The sequence below is a fragment of the Stegodyphus dumicola genome, chromosome 7 (genome assembly GCF_044657685.1).
Source record: "Stegodyphus dumicola isolate Sdum_Otavi_A_Nest chromosome 7, ASM4465768v1".
NCBI classification, from domain to species: Eukaryota; Metazoa; Arthropoda; class Arachnida; order Araneae; family Eresidae; genus Stegodyphus; species Stegodyphus dumicola.
The window spans coordinates 21,297,401-21,316,532 of NC_140774.1; the positions used below are offsets into that span (position 1 = coordinate 21,297,401).

The 19,132-nt window shown below is 34.8% G+C and overlaps 1 protein-coding gene across 2 annotated transcripts in view; it reads right to left on the reverse strand.

The window, feature by feature from the left end:
- Mcr (macroglobulin complement-related) overlaps positions 1-19,132 on the reverse strand; it is a 239,657-nt gene that overhangs the window by 144,578 nt on the left and 75,947 nt on the right. The window lies entirely within an intron of this gene.

The following is a 19,132-nucleotide window of genomic DNA, read 5'->3' on the forward strand; positions in this document are numbered from 1 at the left end:
GATATTACTAGAATGCCCGACCATTGAATTTGATAGTTCGATGGGGTTTTTGCTATCCATTATATTAGCGTGTGTTCGGAGCAGCATTTTGTGAAGCGAAAAAATTCGACCTTGAATGACTCGCAGACATCAGCCTATCAAAACCTAAGGATTTGCCCTCCGGTATCCACATAAATGAAAACTGATGAGGAAATTTATTATATGTTCATTCGAAGTTCTTTTGTAGTTAACTCCGAAATTTTTGAGACAGGGGCAGACAATATGTGCAAAAGATAATTTGTGATAATAATTGCAATTTATATGTCGTAGAATAAATTTTGAAAGACAGGGTGACGCGAGAGAACTATCGCTCTATGATTTTCTACGGCGGGGCTAATTCGAAAATAATACCTTCAAAGTCTCCAGTTAGCACATGGAAATTAAGCTCCATCTCGGATTCATCCACTACTCAGCTATCGGTATTCATCCCCTATCGGTTTCCTCTACTTTAAGAAACGAATAGTTTCAAGTATTTAATCTTTGGAAAATTCGCTCACAAAAGTGTACTGAAGTTAAAGGAAACTGCTTTGAACATTCCTAATGTAACTTTTATCATTTAGCTGTACCTGAAAAGTTTCAAGGTGAAACCCATATCTCGCAGCATGAAACGAGAAAAATTCCGCCCGACTACCAGCCGGACCTCTTCCAATTAAACTCAGAGGAGTTACATAATCCTATAAGGTATTTCTCCCACCTTCTCAGCGTGCCTTCGTGGTGTAGTGGTCTGCACGCTGGGCGCGTATTCCAGAGGTCCGTGGTTCGATTCCCGGCGAAGGCGTGGCTGATTTTTCATTTCTCCGGCCTTAAAATAACCTAATGTCTACAATCCTACGTGATTTTGTGATTTTGCTATTCAAAGGAATTTTATGTGGATTAAATGAGAAGAAGATGATATTTAAACCGAGAAATGACTGAAAAAAAAAGAGAAAAATGGTGCTTAATAACAAAACGAAGAAAACAGAAAGAAATGAGTTAGCAGGAATGAGTGCAACAGCAGAATGGTAGACTAAGATGAGCTCAGCGAGAGCGTAGAAAAACCTTAACAAAACCTTTGGGCGACCGTTCAAATCTCAGCACTTTCATTTTTTTCTTTTTAATTATTTTTATTGAAATCAATCCGATTCAAAAGTTTAAAAAAAAAAGTAATGTTCTTAAGAATTGCATCTGTTGCTTTTAAGTAGATCAGTTTGTTAATTAATAACAGACAGATGAATATAAAAATATAGTACCTTACATTTTTCTATACGTTCCATAAGGCCAAGAAAGGAAAACGGGGAAAGTTCTACAATTTTCTCGTTTGACCTTGTTTCATTACTTGTTTTTCTTTAAGTCTTGTTTCTGTGTTTTGAGTTACAGACGATATTTTAAGCTTTTTAATACAATTTGGACAAGAATTAATTAAAAGAAATCTTTAGCCGAATTTTATAAACTTTATTTAAAAGCACAGCTTATATAATCGAGCTTTAAAAATTGCAAAACCTTTGAAAACATTTCAACAACAAGTACTGAAATGTAATTTGCCTCCAACTTTTCCTTTTCGAGGGTTAAAGTATAAGGGATTTTCTCCCTTCCTTTGGCATGCTTTCCTGGTGTAACTGTAAGAAGAATCGGCGCATATTCGGGAGATCCGGAGTTGTTATCCCGGTGTCGGGGGGGGGTTAATGCGGATTTCTTCAATTCCCTCACATCGAAAAATTTTAAATGATTCTACAGTGGCGCTGGAACTAAAAGGTAGTAGACTATAATTCGTCACCACCAAGATTTGGCGATTGGGTTCCCTCATCCCCAGTCGCACTTTAAAAGGGAAAGTATATAAGGTATTTCCTCCTTCCTTTCCGCATTAGGATTTTTTTCAATGAAAATGGTATAGACATTGGCATTATAATAGAAAAGCATGCCAGGGACTCTGTATTCCTAACTACAGACAGTATCGATGCGACAGCATCAGCCACTGCAGAGGTGGAGTAATGATATATACTAAACGATGTTTTAATACATGCCTCATTAAGAGAAACACTGATCTAAATTGTGAACTAGTGACTGTGTGTATCTCCCTTCCTACGTATAACATCCATTTTATAATCCTCCGCAAAACATACTGAAGAACTTTTAAACACTATTCTGCCTCAGGATATTTATTTCTACAATAGCTGCGGGAGACTTAAAACTCTAAACCCGTTGATTGGAATTGTCGTAGGAGCAACACCAACGGTAAAATTTTTCACGATTTTATATATTAAACAACCGTGTTGTCATTCATGCTCCTGAAATATGCACATATAGGCCTAAAAGACTGGAACATTCGTATATATTGGATTTAATTTTGTCCGCCACAACTAATCCTATGGCTTTGGAAGTGAAACATGTCATGTCATGAGATCATCTTCCTGTTTTTGTAATTCTAGGTGACCAAAGTCTAATAAAAATACTACTAGAAAAAATACTGACTGGTTACTGTTTGAGAATTTAATGAAAAATCGCACTCTAAATTTTCCTAATCTTCATGCAGATTCTGGAATTGATTCAGCAATGAATACTCTCACCTACAATGTTCAAGAAGCCATCACTTTGCAAGTGTCAGTAAAGAAAAAAATTATAGACTGCCAGCAAACATCCGCTTCCTAATAAAACACAGAAATCGGTTGCGGAAAACATATCGTGTCACCTGGGACTCTCGGCCCAAACGGGAAATTAATAGACTCAAACAGTAAGGAAATAAGGAAATCCAGAAACTTATCAAACATCATAAGGAAGAGTTATGCAAAGTGAAATGTTAAATCTTAATTTATACGATGGAACCTTTTGTACGTTAAATTGAAAATCTAAAGACTGCATGTACAAGCAATCGACTTCGCCATTTTAGGAATAAAGTTGCAGTTTCTAATCAGGATAAGGCGAATTTTTGTGATACTTACCTCGAAACAAAATTCACACCACATGACTGACTTTGAAATCGTGACTATAACCAAAGTACGAGATTGGCTGAACTCTCCGTGTGCAAAACATCTACTGAAACTTACCTATCCCGAAGTCCGGGATCTTAGTAAGAAATTGAGACCGACAAAGGCCCCAGGTATTGATGGAATCTCTAGTCACGCTATAAAATGTCTCCCAAACTCAACAGTATGCAGACTCGTTAGCATCATGAATGCTTGCCTAAGGAGTGCGTGTTTTCCAAGTCAGTGGAAGAATGCAAAAATTATTATGATTCCAAAGACCACTCACAGCCGGAAGGATACAGGCCTATGAATCTCCTGCCTGGTTTCGCAAAGATATTTGAAAAAATTATCCTTAGCAGAATGAGATTCCATCTATCCAAACTGCCACCGGAACAATTTGGATTCAGGGAGCACTTTCCCACGACTAAACAGCTAAATTGAAGTACAGAATCGGCTCTTCAATTAAAACTGAATGTTACTATCCTCATACTAGATGTGGCGAAGGCATTTGATCGCGTCTGGCATGAAGGACTAACATCTAAATTCACTGATATCGATTTCGAAAGAGAACTTATCTTGCTGATACACTCGTTCATCAGAAATAGAATTTTTAAGGTAGGAAATAGAATTTTTAAAGGGTTGATGATTCCCTTTTTACGACAAGAAATATTCAAAGTGGTGTGCCTCAGGGGTCGGTTATTAGCCCCGTACTCTACTTGCAGATTTTCCGAAAATTCACTCAAACAGTAGCTCTAAACTGGCCTGTTATGCGAATGACACTGCTTTAGCAGCAACCCCCCGCGAACATAAGCCATGCAGTCAAGAAGCTGCAAACCAACATCCCTTGCATCGTACAGTGGTGCAAGCGTTGGAAAATTCGCATCAGTGCTCAGAAGGCTAAGCTCCTTATCATCAGACGGAATAAAAGAAATCTTACTGTTACATAGTTCTGTCTCTCAAAACAGTGAAGATCTAAAAGCTCAAGCAGCATTCGTTGTGGTCAGCACTAGGGTGGGTGACCACCTCATCTGCTACGGTAGGACTCTTGACACTTGTAAATATGTATATAGCATTTATGACTACTGTCTGAACCGTCTCGTTATGCTTTTTATATTTAATTTTATTCTGTATTTTTTTGCAAAATTTTTATTTTAAGCTGACCTGGAATAACTCAACCAGGCAGATGTCTTTGACGGCTCACGTGAAAATTCTTCAGACACCCTTCACTTCCTAAGTAGATTTCTTTCACACATCAGGCATTACCTCATCTGAAATACTATTAGAATCATCTATATCAAGACAGCCGGTAAACAACATGAGAAAAGTATGTTAAACGTGACATATCAGCGGCACCTGGGACTTTCCGCATACCTTCTTGGTGAAACTGGAAGCACACTTGAAGCATATTCGGAAGGTCCGGAGTTCGAATACCGGCGAGGGCTTTCACGTCTCCAGCATTAAAAAATCCTAGTGACGCTACAGGAGCTTACTTAGGGCTATCTGCCTAAGGAGCGGGATGACTTCGTAGAAAACTTCCTAAGTGAATGTCTCTCGCTAAGTCAAAATCATTAAGTTACACATGGGGAAAACTACGAAAGCTCTCATGCAGCCAGCCTTTTCGCCGAGAGTCGATCCCGGATCAAACTACCAGTTTCAGTGGTTTTACTGCTCCGTCGCTGGCGGACCTTTTTAATTTAGAATAATAGCTGTTTTCGAATCTTCTCGCATGTGTCATAAATCAGCCTGTGTTAAGAGGGGGGAAATTTCCAAAAATTTGTTCATTTTCAGTTAATGTTTAAAGAATTATAGCAATCCCCAGAGCAAGTTGCCGCGGCGTAAATCACTAACACGTCCAGCTAACAAGAGGAAAGTCCGTGGTTCGTATCCCTGTGAGGATACATTTAATGTAACTGTTTACACTGTAGAGACATTAGGATTTTTTGGAAGCAGGAGACTTAAAAAATGAGCAGGCCCTCACCGGGAATCGAACCACGAACCTCTCGAATACGCGCGAAGCGTGCAGACCACTATAACACGAAGGCACACTAAGAAGATAGGAGAAATACCTTATAACACTATGTATAATGTGAATTTCATATTTTAACATACGTATATATTAGAAGAACGTATTAGAATGTGAAACGGTTCTTTAAAATAAATGTTTCCTAAGTAATAAGATTTTTAAAAAGAAACATGGAAGGAATGTTGTATAATGTCGTCTGAAAAAAAATGTAATATACAAAGATTGAATAATAAGGATGAAGAACACCTAAGCTTGTCAACTTTCCTCGAAGAACATTCTAAGATACAGAGAAAAGATTAACAAAAGGTTTCATACGAAAGCATTACTTTCACACAGCAAAAGAAATTGTACTGAATTTTAGAAAATTGCAATCTCGGAATTAGTTTTAAAAAAAGTACTGGGGGAAAATACTAACAAAGAAAGAGAAAACAAGGAAATGGGGAGGGGATTTAAAGAGATCATCTATTCACTTCACAAGAACCTTCGTTATGCCCCATCAAGCGTTGAAGGGCCTCTAAAACACATGTAGGATAATAAGACAGCTGTGTATGCGTCAGTGATGAGGGTTGCGAAGAGATTTTGCTCTCCCCCCCCCGAAAAAAAGAAACACTAAACGTAGAATGAAACATAAATTTCTTCAAATTTGAATACTAAAAAGTTTTCGAATGTCTGGAACACTCATTAACAACAAATCGAAAAAAAAAAATTCATTATTGAAAGTTTTGAATGAAACAAAAATTCAAAACTGCGTCTACTGAAAACAAATTTAAGAATACAGTTTTGAAAAGTACAGCTTCATTTATTAAGAACACGAAATACAATTTAGTAAATAAAGTACATAATTATAGCCGTTCAGACTTGGCATTAAAGCTTAATCATCGTAACAAATCAGACAATGTAATTATAACGCCATTTCTAATTATAACTTCAATTTTCTAGTTTCTATTTCTATAACGTTTATTTTCCGTTTCTTATTATAACGTTTACTTCAATCATTCTAACTACAACATATTATTATAATAATATATTATTAATAATGAACAGTAATTCTAATTCTAATCTATTAATAATTCAGACATTTCTAATCATATTTTTTACGTTGTATTTCTAAATACAATTACTTAAGTCATTCTAATTGCAATATATTAATAATTCAGTCATTTCTAATTATAACTTTTACTTTGTATTTCTAATAATGTCTAATTCTGCCATTCAAATTATAATATATTAAGAATAATAATCAATCATTCTAATTACTAATTATTATTATAAGTCTTGGGTCATCATAATTATAATCATTCAGTCGGTTTCTCAGTTAATTTGGCAAAAAAATAGTCAACTATTTGGTTACCTCAAACCTTGGTCAATATTGAGACTGTCAGGTGATTTACTGCTCCGTCTATATACGCTTTGGTTTCGTTTTTTCATTATGACAAAGCACGCAAAGGGTATTTGCCTACGGGAAGGGATGCCTCCGTGGAAGACTTTCTCATGTAAACTGGCTCGTATCCACATTACACATGGGAAAACCGGAAAACCACTCCAGCATCCAGCCTGATTGTCTGGAATCGAACCTATATTTAACTACCAGTGTTCAGCGACTTTACCGCTGGTGGGTTCGCCTATATAGTATGTAAATAACAAAAACGTCCAAACCTTTTCAGTTGCAGCTTTAAATTTAACAATGCACAGTTTTTGTTCATATATCAATCTCTGCCAAACTGCGGAATTTCAGAAACATAAAATGTGAACTCAAAAATTCAAAGTAATTTATTCCTGCAGATTTACAGAAATTATGAAAACTTTTATAGAAGGTGAAGGTCCCAGGTGTTCACTCATTTTTGAATGGTAACTTTGAATGGCTCTTTTTTTCCTTCAGCTTAACGTCTTTCAACCTCTTAATCTATGTAACTTTTTATACATTATTGCTTATGTAATATAAAAATGAAATCTCGTAAAATCAATTTAAATCATAAAATTGATTGAAAGATTAAATTTATGCTCTTAATTATAAAATTATAATTTCTGAAATGAATATTTTTAATTATTGAATCCGCAGCCCTGATAAAGGAAAGGATTTCTTAATTTTGATTAGTTATTATTTAAAATATATTTATTTTTAATTAAATATTTATTGAAAAATATATTACAATTTGTTATAGAAAAACATCACATCTATTTTTAAATTTTTTTATTTGGCCCGTTTACATCACAGATTTTAAATATTCCAAAGCTTCTGTAGAATATGTTTTAGAAAATTAAAGCAAGGGAATACATTTTTATAAAAATCTCTATAGAACAGATAGCTACATATATTTCTATAAAATCTCTATCCATAACTCTATAGAAAATGTGTGTAAATTTTACAGAATTCTACAGAAAAACTCTAATCTACTTTAGAGAAACCAAGGCCATAATTTTAAAGGCTTCTAAAGTTTAACACTGAATTTTTTTATAGAATTCTAAAAGTGATATTCATAAGGGAAATGCCAAAATACCTAGCAGGCGTTGGCTTAGTTTAAACTAACTGCGGGAGTGTTTCGGTTACCAAAATGGCTTACGCTGGGTAACGCGATTTTCATTGCTGGCCGAAAGCGACTGTTGCTGCCAAAACTCTCCATATTAAAACTTAAGTACTCAGTTCTTATATGCACGTAACTTCATTTGCATTCTGGTGAAAGCTAACGAAAAGTACGAATGACATCAAAATTCAAATCATAAGATAATGAGTTAGCAATTCAAAATTTTTATATTTTTCCAGTTTTTTAAGCAAAACAAGGTTTCCGAGTTTATTTCACTATGGCAAAGAGGGAGGTTTTGGGGAAGGACTTTAAGGGAAACGGGCTCTTATCCACGTCACACATGGGAAAAATCACGAAAACGATCATGCAGCTAATTCATTCACTGGAATCTGAATCTAGCTCGAACTACCAGTGTTTAGCGACTTTACCACTGAACTAAATAAAGGAACATTATGCTTTGAACCACTAATGTTTTCAAATATAAGGCGCCAACTACCGCCTTCATCGATGTAGTGGTTAGTGATGGTGGTTGCTGTATAGTTGGGTCTGGCACGAATTTTGCGGGAGGCACGGATGCTTGAACATTTGCGCCTGTGCGGCAATGCAGCATGGGGCACTTGACATACCAACGAGCCGAAAGCCCTACAGAAGGTTTGATGGTACGGAAAAAGGGGTTCGAGATCTTCGAATCCGTTCTCCGGGGCATTATCCATTAGAATTAAGACGGAAGCTGCAAGGCTAGTGCAGGTAGGACCTCCTAATCAAACCACTGATGAAATTGTTTTATATGTATTGTCCTTCTTTTCAAGTACTAGTTTTACAGATGTAAGTCTTTTTCCTCTCTTAACCTGTATCGATCGCAGGAAACAGGGCTGCACAGATAATAAAAATTACCAAAATGATTTGACTACTTCTAGTGGAATGCTCAAACTTACGTCGGTAGCGTTATTGTAATCTAACAGTGTGATAGGAGTTTCAAAAGAACGGTCCTCTCAAAATTTGAAGCGCTACAACAAACTTTTCACTGCCTCCACATTGAGAAAGAGATTACATGCCACACAACAGCAAAGGTCGCGGATGCTCTTTGACACGTATTCTACCAGAACACATCACGAATTTCCGTCGGCAAGAGCATTGCAGAGGAAGCGAACCACTGGGCACAATGAGACATCCGGAGAACGGTGATCTGCAGTTCCCGATCATAAAAATAAATAAATAAATAATTGCTCGATCACGCGACCCTTTCTTCAAAGTGGACTTTATATTGCCAAATTACTGAGTAAAATAGAAAAATATCTGCAGCTTCCCGGAACTGGGGCTGAGAATCAGCCAGGCATACATACCTAACACAACTAAGCACAGAATTCTTTTCGAAAGCTTTATACCCAGTTATTGGGTTTATTGAGAAGGTTTAGAATAAATATCACGACATAATACAGATGTAGATCAGGTTTTCAACTAAAGGAATGAAGATGCAGAAAAAAGCATCTTACGATATTTATACAAATCTCTTGATTTCTCCGTAGAACTCATCTTTTGGGGCACTGCTTACTAGTTCTCTGGATATGGTTTACTGAATCTCTTCAGTGCTATTCAAATAATGAACTTTGAGAGGATAACTTCGCTTTACGGAAGAGAAAGTAGTCTATTGGTGCTACATTTGATGAATAAGGGGGTGTAATTCGGAATTCTGGACACTTTTCCTAATCTAGCTAAATCAGCATGCTGTTATAAAGTATTTAGAGGATTACCAACACAGACAGTCTACGTGAAACAGCGAAACATCTTATAGCATACTAGATAAATATGCATTTAGACTACCATCGGAACGTTCTATGTCCTTTGGATATTTCAAATATATATATATAACTTTATTTTACAAATATATTAATTTTTTAATCGATATAGCATAAATGAAGTGCACTTTTATTGTTCACAAACATGCTTTGAAAGACGTTTAATTGCTTACAGTACAGTGTTTCACTCTAAATTGGCAGCGTTATATGCAGGAATGCATATATCAGCTCTAGCAAGTTGAACAACGCTTCATTATTCACTGACTCAGCGTCCAGCCTGGAAGCTATTAGAGATGAAAAGAGCAAAAATGACCAAGTCGACATTATCACGAATACTCTGCTTCGACTCGTACCAAATAAATGTCCGAGGTTCATCTGGGTCCCTGCTCGTGTAGGTATAGCAGGAAGTGAAAAGCTCGTGTAGGTATAGCAAGAAGGCGGGAGATATACTACGTTATAATCTTATATTAGAAAAGACAAATGTGTGTGCCGTGGACGCAGTCAGCTAATTAATATTCACATATACAATGTATTAAGTGTTGCAATACTTTTATATATTCTCTGCATTATTAATATTTAAAATGTAAACTGCTGAAAGTATCTGCATGATGAAGATATCCGAATTTTTGACAGATATTTTCATCTGTAAAAATTGTTACTGCTTGGAGTTGTAAAAAAGTTCTACATTTTTGGCTCTTTTTTTTTTTTTTTTTTTTTTTTCCCCAGGCACGTTTATTCACGAAGTGTATAGGAACTGTTAACGTAGAAAATTTGAAAAGAATGGAAAATATCAAAATATTCCATTAAAATATTTTTTGCTTAGAAGCCGTGGATGGCAATGATTTATGAAGCAATTTAAAAATGAAAGCTTGATTTAATTTTTTTAACAGGAAAAACGTCATTTTAATGTACTTAAAATTTTTATTAATTTTAAGATGCCATTGAAACAATTAGTTGAATGTTACAAGCCGCCTTATTATGCCCAACTTTATAATTTGCATTCTGCGAACGGTTTGTTAGTTATTATTTCCAGCTTTAACAGTAAGAACAGCATCTCGTTTAATATGATTCAGAAAGGTGAAAAGAAAAAAACGACCAGAAAAAAGGAAGAGCGAAGAGAAAAACAAATGTGTGCGCCGTGGACGCACTTGGTTGTTCAACATTTACGTTAGCCAGGAAAGTTTTCGAAGATGAGAATAATCAAAAACAGTCTGAGAGAGATCATCGAGCAGTCGAAAAAGTTTAGTTCTCTCCGAGTGCTCGATGAGTTAATATCAATATTAATACATCTAAAAATGCATTCGAGACGGATCATTGGGGACTGAAAAGGCGGATTGAACGTTGGGACAGAACACAGGCACGTTGATTTGTCATTTTAATTAAAAACTTTATTTGATTCGTTAGAGAATCGGGAGCTTACTAGTTTTAGAATAATCTTGTATAATTTCAGCTAGCAATCATTAATAAGGAATACAATTAACCAAATATTTTCTGACTTTTAAACTTCCTGTGGTATTGCTACATACAATTATATATTATATAGGCTAAAAACAGAACTAAAAAATCGCAGTATATTTGTTAGAAAAGAAGGACACTCTTGAAGGAGAAAATGAGTTAAGCAATTATTTTTCTTGTCACTAAAAAGTCTATGCGCAAACTTATCCCCGAAAACTTTGGAAGAGGAAAGTTAAGTGCATCGATTTCAGATTTACAGTCCCTATTGTGAACAAATGAAACGGCAAATGAAAATAAATTGAGCTCGTAGACTCGATAACTTCGTCGACAAGCACTCCGTCTTCCCTCAAAATTGAATCTTTTCCTTTATCTAGAGTGCGATGAGCATAGATAAAATACCAACAACTCAAACTGAAACAGAAAAAAGGTAAATACAAGAAGCTAAATTTTTTGGAGCCAGTTTTTTTTTTTTTTTTTTTTTTTTCGGGAAAGAACCCGTTCGTTTAGGCTACTTTGTTTTCCATTTTACATTAAAAAACGCGAAGAGGATAAAAAATATATGTAAAGTGGACGTACTCAGCTGATGAATGTTTATTAATGCTTAACAATGCTTTCACCTAAATCATAGCGTACAGATTTTGGTTCATTTCATGAATTGATTTATTCTGTTAGCTTGACTGCGTAAAATTTGAGTTAATTGTAAAAAATGAAAAAATAAATAAATAAAAAATAGATAATAAAAAAATCTGAAAGGTTTTTTTTATTTTAATGGTAGCCCAAAAGGGTTTGTTAAGGACTCTCTCGCTGAGCTCGCAGTCTACCAGTCTGCTGTTACAGTCACTTCTACTAACCTTTCTCCCCCCCCCTTTTTTTTTGTTGTTTTACCTTTATTATTAAACATAATGTTACGAATTTATATTTAAATAGCTAATTTCAGTAGAATTATAGTTAAAATTGTTGTATTTCCCGTGCCATGCTGCGGGAGAGAAATTTTAAGAGAAAGCTTTGCCAGAAAGGTAAAAATACAGGAGCATGAGCATTTAACATTCAGTAAAAGTTTATCTCTTTAATTTATAAAAATGAATAAATGTAATTGAACACTATGGCAGCTGTAACCGTAATTTTACTCTTTTTGCTTTCCAGAAATCTCGAGAAGCAAAAATTACTAGAAATTTCTCGCCAGCGATTCAAAGCTATAAAAAAAAAGCCAGAAAAAAGAACATCTTAGCTCAGCTGCTCAGTCAGCTACTGTTATCATTGTTGCGAATTCAGCGTGAGAGCGGATTAGCTTTCTCTTCAAAAATGGGCTCTGCATGGCATTTTATTTAACGTTTTTAGTAGTTTAAAGTATAACTACTGTTTATTACTGCATTAATATTGTGAACACTTGTACGAATATCTCTGAGGAAAATTGAAGCGTTCTGTTGTATTTATTTTGATAAGAATACATTTTATTAATCTTTTATAGTACTTGCGCATGCAATCTATTACGAACCCGTACGCACGCAACAATAATTTTCTTCGCACTTACGCCATACACAATTCAATAGCAAAATTACAAAAATTTTAAAAGAAGCCTGTATTTAGATTTACTAAAGCAGCTTAAAGTGTTGGGAAATATTCTTCTGTTTTTCTCAGTGTTTTCTCAGTTTATCATATCAGTGTTCAGTTCATTATTAACGTTTTGTGTGTTTCTGTTTTTTCTCAGTTCATCATATCAGTGTTCAGTTCATCATTAACGTTTTGTATGTCCACTTTATTTATTAAATACCACGTTCTTGGCGCTTTCGCTGCATAAAATTCGATTCAACAACAAAATCCCATAATATTTAAAAACAGCATATTTTTAGATTTCCCGATAGACAGTCTCGCGCGCTAAAGATAAAAATGTTTCATTTCGTATAGTGTTGAGTTTGTTATTAGCTCGCTTTGAAATCGTTGAGTTTGTCAATCAAAAATTCGTCAAAGTTTTACAAATTCTGAAAAAGATAATAAAAGAAATTGGAAATTCAAAATTCGGGCTTTCAGGTACTCATGTTCGAGTGGAGGACTACGTTACTCAGAATTTGATGGCTAGGTACCATTGTTTTTTCATAGTGTTAGGAACATGCATACCTTCATGGAGATTCTTCATTATTTACATTCTTTAAATATAATGCAGGGCGATAATATTTGGTAGCGACAATTTGAAAAATGATATGCCGTTGAAAGTGATTTAATGCAAAATGCCGTTTCGAAACTAACATTTCTTTTGGTTTAATAAAAACAATCAAATAAATGATCCTGTTTCGTTTAATCTTTATTGAATGTTATTTATTTATACTATCACTAAGTCTCAGAGTTTCTGTACAACTTTAATGTTGGATTCATTCTCTGCTTTTGAAGTCTCGCCTTCTCATTCCCATGCAGTTCATATCGTAGCGAGTTTCACGCGTTCGCTTATTCCATTATTCCGTTCGTCAGACAATCGGGGACTTACTAGTTATGCTTATTATGGAAAAATATGGGATAAATTTTGTCAGAACAGGGTCGACAATTTCTGAATCTATTTGATTGCATTGATGGCTCTAATGTGTTTCAATGTGTTTTGTACATTGTTATAATGTTATGTATCATTTTACTTATTTCATATTCTGCATTTTTATTATATATTAATTTTATTATATTTTTAGGGTATATTTTGCATGTAATTGCATTTCTGGCCACATGTTTTGTATAGCAATGCTTATTTCTAGCACGAAATTGCAGATCTTTCAATTTTGTAGATAATTTTACAACAATTGCATGCACATTAACTAAAGGCATAAAACATTAACCGAAACATAAGAATAACATATTTGAATCACTTTTACAGCAAAAAAATGCACAATTTACCAACATATAAGAATAAAAAAAAACTGAGTTATTTATATACGTTTGGTGAGGCTATATACAGTGTCTCACAAAAGTGATGGGACACTTGTGCTTTACAAAAAGAAACTGTAATAAAATAAATTTAAAAAACATGTAAAAATTTTTGTGGGTGTGTTTCATACTTAAATTTAGTAACAATTATTACGTAACATACATTTTCTCAAAATATTAAAATAGTAATTTAATATAAATACAATTGTTTAGAATGGAGCAAAAAATGGCTCACATAAGTGATGGGACACCATTAGATACTACTACGTACTACAATAAAATTATTTTGGGGGGTTTTTATTTTTACTCAAAAGCAATTGGCAATAATTTATTAAATCGTCTGCAGTCTTTCTCTCCAGTTTGTTTTGGAATTTTTGTGTTTTTTAGCTCTGTGGAGCCATAAATGCTAAACGAAAAGAAACTTTGCCTGAAATTCGAAAATTAGTTATTAATTTGCATATTGAACGTGGAAAATCTATTAGAGAAACTTCTGAAACAGTTAACATGAGTCATTCAGCAGTTTTCAGTATCATTAAACGATATAATAAGAATCATATGATTCAGGATAAAAGAAGATCTGGCCAACCATCAAAGCTATCCAATGGAATAAAGCGAATTATTGTTCAAAATATTTAAAAAAATCCAAGAATGAGTGGTCCTAAAGTTGCTGCTGATTTACAAGCATTATATGGAGTAATTGTTAATCCTGAGACTATTAGAAGAATAATTCGATCTGCTGGAGCAGCCAGGAAGCAGGAGAGCAGCCAGGAAAAAATTCTTCGTAAGTGAAAAGAATAGAAAACTCAGACAAAATCCAACATAAATAAGAACTCTGATTACTGGAATGAAGTTATATTTGCTGATGAGAGTAAATTTAATATATTTGGTTCTGACTGTAGAATCTTGGTGTAGAGAAAACCCAGGAAAGAATTTCGCAAACAGAACTTGGTGCGAACAGTAAAACATGGTGGAGGAGGAGTTATGGTATGGGGGTGTATGTCGTCCGCTGGAGTTGGTAATCTTGTTTTTATTGACAGTAAAATGGATCAGTACAAGTATATTGACATTTTAAATCAAAATTTGAAATCTTCAGCACGAAAATTGATTCTTCGTAACGATTTTAAATTCTACCAGGACAATGACCCCAAGCACACTGCTTTGAACGTTAGACTCTGGCTGCTGTATAACTGTCCTGAAATAATAAAAACACCACCACAATCTCCAGACTTAAATCCCATAGAGAATATTTGGTAAGAATTGGAATCAAGAATTCGCAAACACACCATTTCTTCAAAACAACAATCAAAATCATTGCTTCAAGAAGAATGGGGTAAAATCACTCCAGAAATCACAAAAAAATTAGTCAAATCCATCCCAAGAAGATTAAATCGCGTTTCAAAAGTAAAAGGAAATCCAACAAAATATTAAAACATTTTAAGAAGTAAAATTTTTGGATAAATATTTGATGGAAAAGTAAGTGTCCCATCACTTATGTGAGCCATTTCTTGCTCCGTTCTAAACAATTGTATTTTTATTAAATTACTATTTTAATATTTTGAGAAAATGTATGTTATGTAATAATTGTTACTAAATTTAAGTATGAAATACACCCACAAAAAAATTTTACATGTTTTTTTAATTAATTTTATTACAGTTTCCTTTCGTAAAGCACTGTCCCATCACTTTTGTGAGACACTGTATATCTGTATACTTTGATCTGGCTGATTGCAACTAAAAAAGGAAAGTGCAAAACTGCACGTGATATCACTCCCATATACAAAATTTCAACGCTCTAAAAATCGACGTTTTTGAAGTTATGCGAGATACGTACATACGTACGTACGCACATACACGTATAGACGTCACGAAAAAGTCTCTTCTGAATCCATTTTACAATCCGCTTTGGAAAGAAGACTCCTTTATTCTGTTCATACTACAGATGTCACGCAAAAACATCGTTCAAATGGATATTCTCGTTCAAATATGATGCCTGAAATTTTTCGCGATTGCAATATTTCTTTTATTCCGTACAAGGAAGTAAAAAAGTTTTTGATTTCTAGTGGCTAAATGGCGCGCTTTTAAAAACCACCCCAAGTTTGGCAGTAAATGCACAAATTTAATTAAGAGCTCCTTTTGGAATGTAACAGAGCAATTCAGATTGTTAAAAATGATCCAATAACATCCTAACAGGAATCTTTGAGACATGAATGATCGTCTCAGCTCCTTACTCGACTTCTGACACACAACGGGAGTTCTAAGTCAAATGAGTGGCACGCAAACCACGCTCGAATAATTCCAGAACCACCCTTTTGTTTAAAAGTTCAATTACTCAGGCTAGATGTCGCACAAGTAGCGGTTAGAGGACGACGCATCAAAGAGAAGACAAACTTCGCTGTCAGCACGAAAAAAGGCATTAACGAAGGGGATGTCACAGGTCAGTTTTATGAAAAGAAATACCCTTGGAGAAGGGCACTGTCTACTGTGTACCTTGTATTAAGAACGTGAAAGGCTGCTTTGAAAAGAGTCCCAAAGATATGCGTAATAAAAATATATGAAATATCCCTTATAAAAACTTCTTACAGAATTCTATAGAAAAACATCTAATGCACTGACGATCAATTCTTCCCTTTCATTCCAAGCTTGAAAATGCATATACATTTACTTAAATTTAGATTATTTTTAATGTTAGAAACAAACAAGAAAAACTATAAAGATTGTTGGTAAGTATCAAATTTTGAATTAAAGTAATTTTTTATATTCATGAATGGAAGCTAAATAATTAACAGCTAAGCTGGCCCCATTCCCCCTGTGGAACTATGAGATCTCCCCCCGGTTGCATCGCAACTGGTCTAAGGAAAAGATTTCGGTAGGAATGAGATTTCAACCGAGCTCCTGAATGACTCCTAATTCGAAGCCTCACTGGAGCAATTTTAATGACTATTTTTCCTTCGTTACTTTGCAAAGAAAAAAATTAATTAAAGACCCTAAATTTAATTTAAACCATTAATTTTGGAAAGTTACGTCATTTCAAACTAAAAATTGTGCCTTTTTTCTTCGATTATGGCTGAAGAATAAAAGCAGTCTTTAATTAATCAGGAACACCTACAGAAGTATTGGCTTCTGATCATTTTAGTACAGTATGACTATCCACGATTGAGAAAACTCTGGTCGTCAGTGCAGATGGTCAATTTGGAAATCATAACAATTAATGATATTCAGTATTATAACGTGTCAGGAAAGGGGGAAATAGATCATTAGGCTCTGCTTCGAAATAACCTTAACAAAAAATTAAGAAAGAAGGTAGAAATCTTTTGGAGAAATTAGATTATTTGATTTGAAAATCATAACAATTAATGATATTCAGTATTATAACGTGTCAGGAAAGGGGAAATAGATCATTAGACTCTGCTTCGAAATAACCTTAACAAAAAATTTTTCTACAGACAGATAGAGCTCTACAGAAATTAACATAGAACTTTTATAGGTAGAAATCTATATTAAAGAATCTGTACAGATGAAGATAGAAATCTGTATATCTGCATCTGTTTTACGGACAAATATGTGTAGTAATGTTTCTCTATAAAATTCTACAGAAATTTTACAAAGCTTCCACAAAAAAGAATTTTATAAAAATATTGCTTTGTAAAATCATATAGAAAGTTTATAAAGACTTCAGAACTGCATTTACTACTTTTCAGTAGCTTAGTTTGTTAATCCGCAACAGACAGATTCCGTTGGAGAGTTAAATAAATATCTTACATTTTGCTGAATGGCAGCAGACTCGAATGAAAAGTGAATCAACGCGTAATTGCGTTTCGTGACTAAACGTCCTTTGGAGTTATACAAATTTAGACAGATTAATATCAGAAACCATAATGTCACAAACATAAACACAACAAACAAATGTCAAACTGCACTCAAGGGACAAGAAAACTTACCGTTATGGTATTTCTCTTCCAGATTCCGCCTATATTCTAGCAGTCAAAAACAGACGGAAATCCACATCAAACCTTCCCACGCTGCTCTCGCACGTTGAGGAATCGAGGAACATTTGCTATTAAGAGGATCTGAAGTGTGCGTGTGTGGGTCACAGAACAAACGAATGGCTCGTGCCTACCATCTGCCACTCGATTCCCGTCCATTTGAAAAGGCATGGCAAATCGGAAATTCGAGATTTCCTCTCGACAGGCGACACGTAGAACGGATTCGTTTCCAAAGCAGGTGAACCTCGCGGAAAGTGTTTGACGAGTGGGGATTCTATAAAAGGATACTGAAGTGGACGAACTTTGCTTTGTGATGCAGAAAGTGTAAATTTTTGCAAGATATCAAATGCAGCACCGTACTGTTGTGTGCGTACAGCTTCGTAATAGATTGAATGCACAGACAACCGATGATAGTTTGATAAAATTTATTTTACCAAAAGGAACACTTTACAGCTCTGGAACTTTCCACAAAAATACTCGTACAGTTATACTTCAAACTACTAAGAACGTTAAACACGACGCGACAGAAAGCGCGTTTTGCGAGACGAAACAAACAGTGATATGTGAAATTTAGACATACGGAAGCATTAAGCAAAGCTCTTTAAGTCTGACTTGGTCTGGACAAATCATGCAAGAGCTATCTGCGTAAAAGGAGGGATGCCATCGTGGAGGAGTTTCTAAGGGAAACTGGCCCGTATCCACATTACACATGCAGAAAACCACAAACACGCCCATGCAGCGAGACCGTTCGCCTGGAATTGCAATCACAGAGTTCTTTAGTATTTATCTGTCCTGATGTTCCTCCCATGCTTTGGGTCTTATTTTTTAAAAAGTCGCCTGACTTTGCTCTCTATATACTATTTCATACTTCGTGCAAATTTTACGGAATTTTGGTTAACAAATTAAGAGATTTAAAAGCGACGTGTTGCCACTCAACGAAGAGTAAGATATTTAAATTTTCTTTCAAACTGAACCTGTCTGCTATTGCAAAATTAACAAACTAAGCGATTTAAAAATAAGAAAGGAAGTAATTACATCTGCGATTACTGAAAACAAGTTGAAGTCTTTACAATCGTTACATATTTTTTTCTTTTCTTGTAATAATTATTTTGATTACGATTACTTTCTTTAAATGTTGATGCCAAATACAAACTTCAAATTACAAAGCGTCTCAAAAATAAGATTTTCTGATAATAATTTCAACGGGGGGGGGGGGGTAGAAAGAGTTTTTTATACAAAATTTAACTTTTTATTTGGTCCTCAGAAGAGCAGAATGTTTATAAAGTTTCAATCAGCTAAATAAGAATTATTTCGTGTCCCCGTTTATTTATGACAAAATTTATTGACTCCCCCCCCCCTTTAAATGGCGGGCACTAGCCATTTTAAGCTTTGGCCACTATTAAGGCCAGAAGAGTTGGTCATTTTATTATGGAGGCACCTAACAGGCGGCCACTGTTGCCTCCTATGAAAG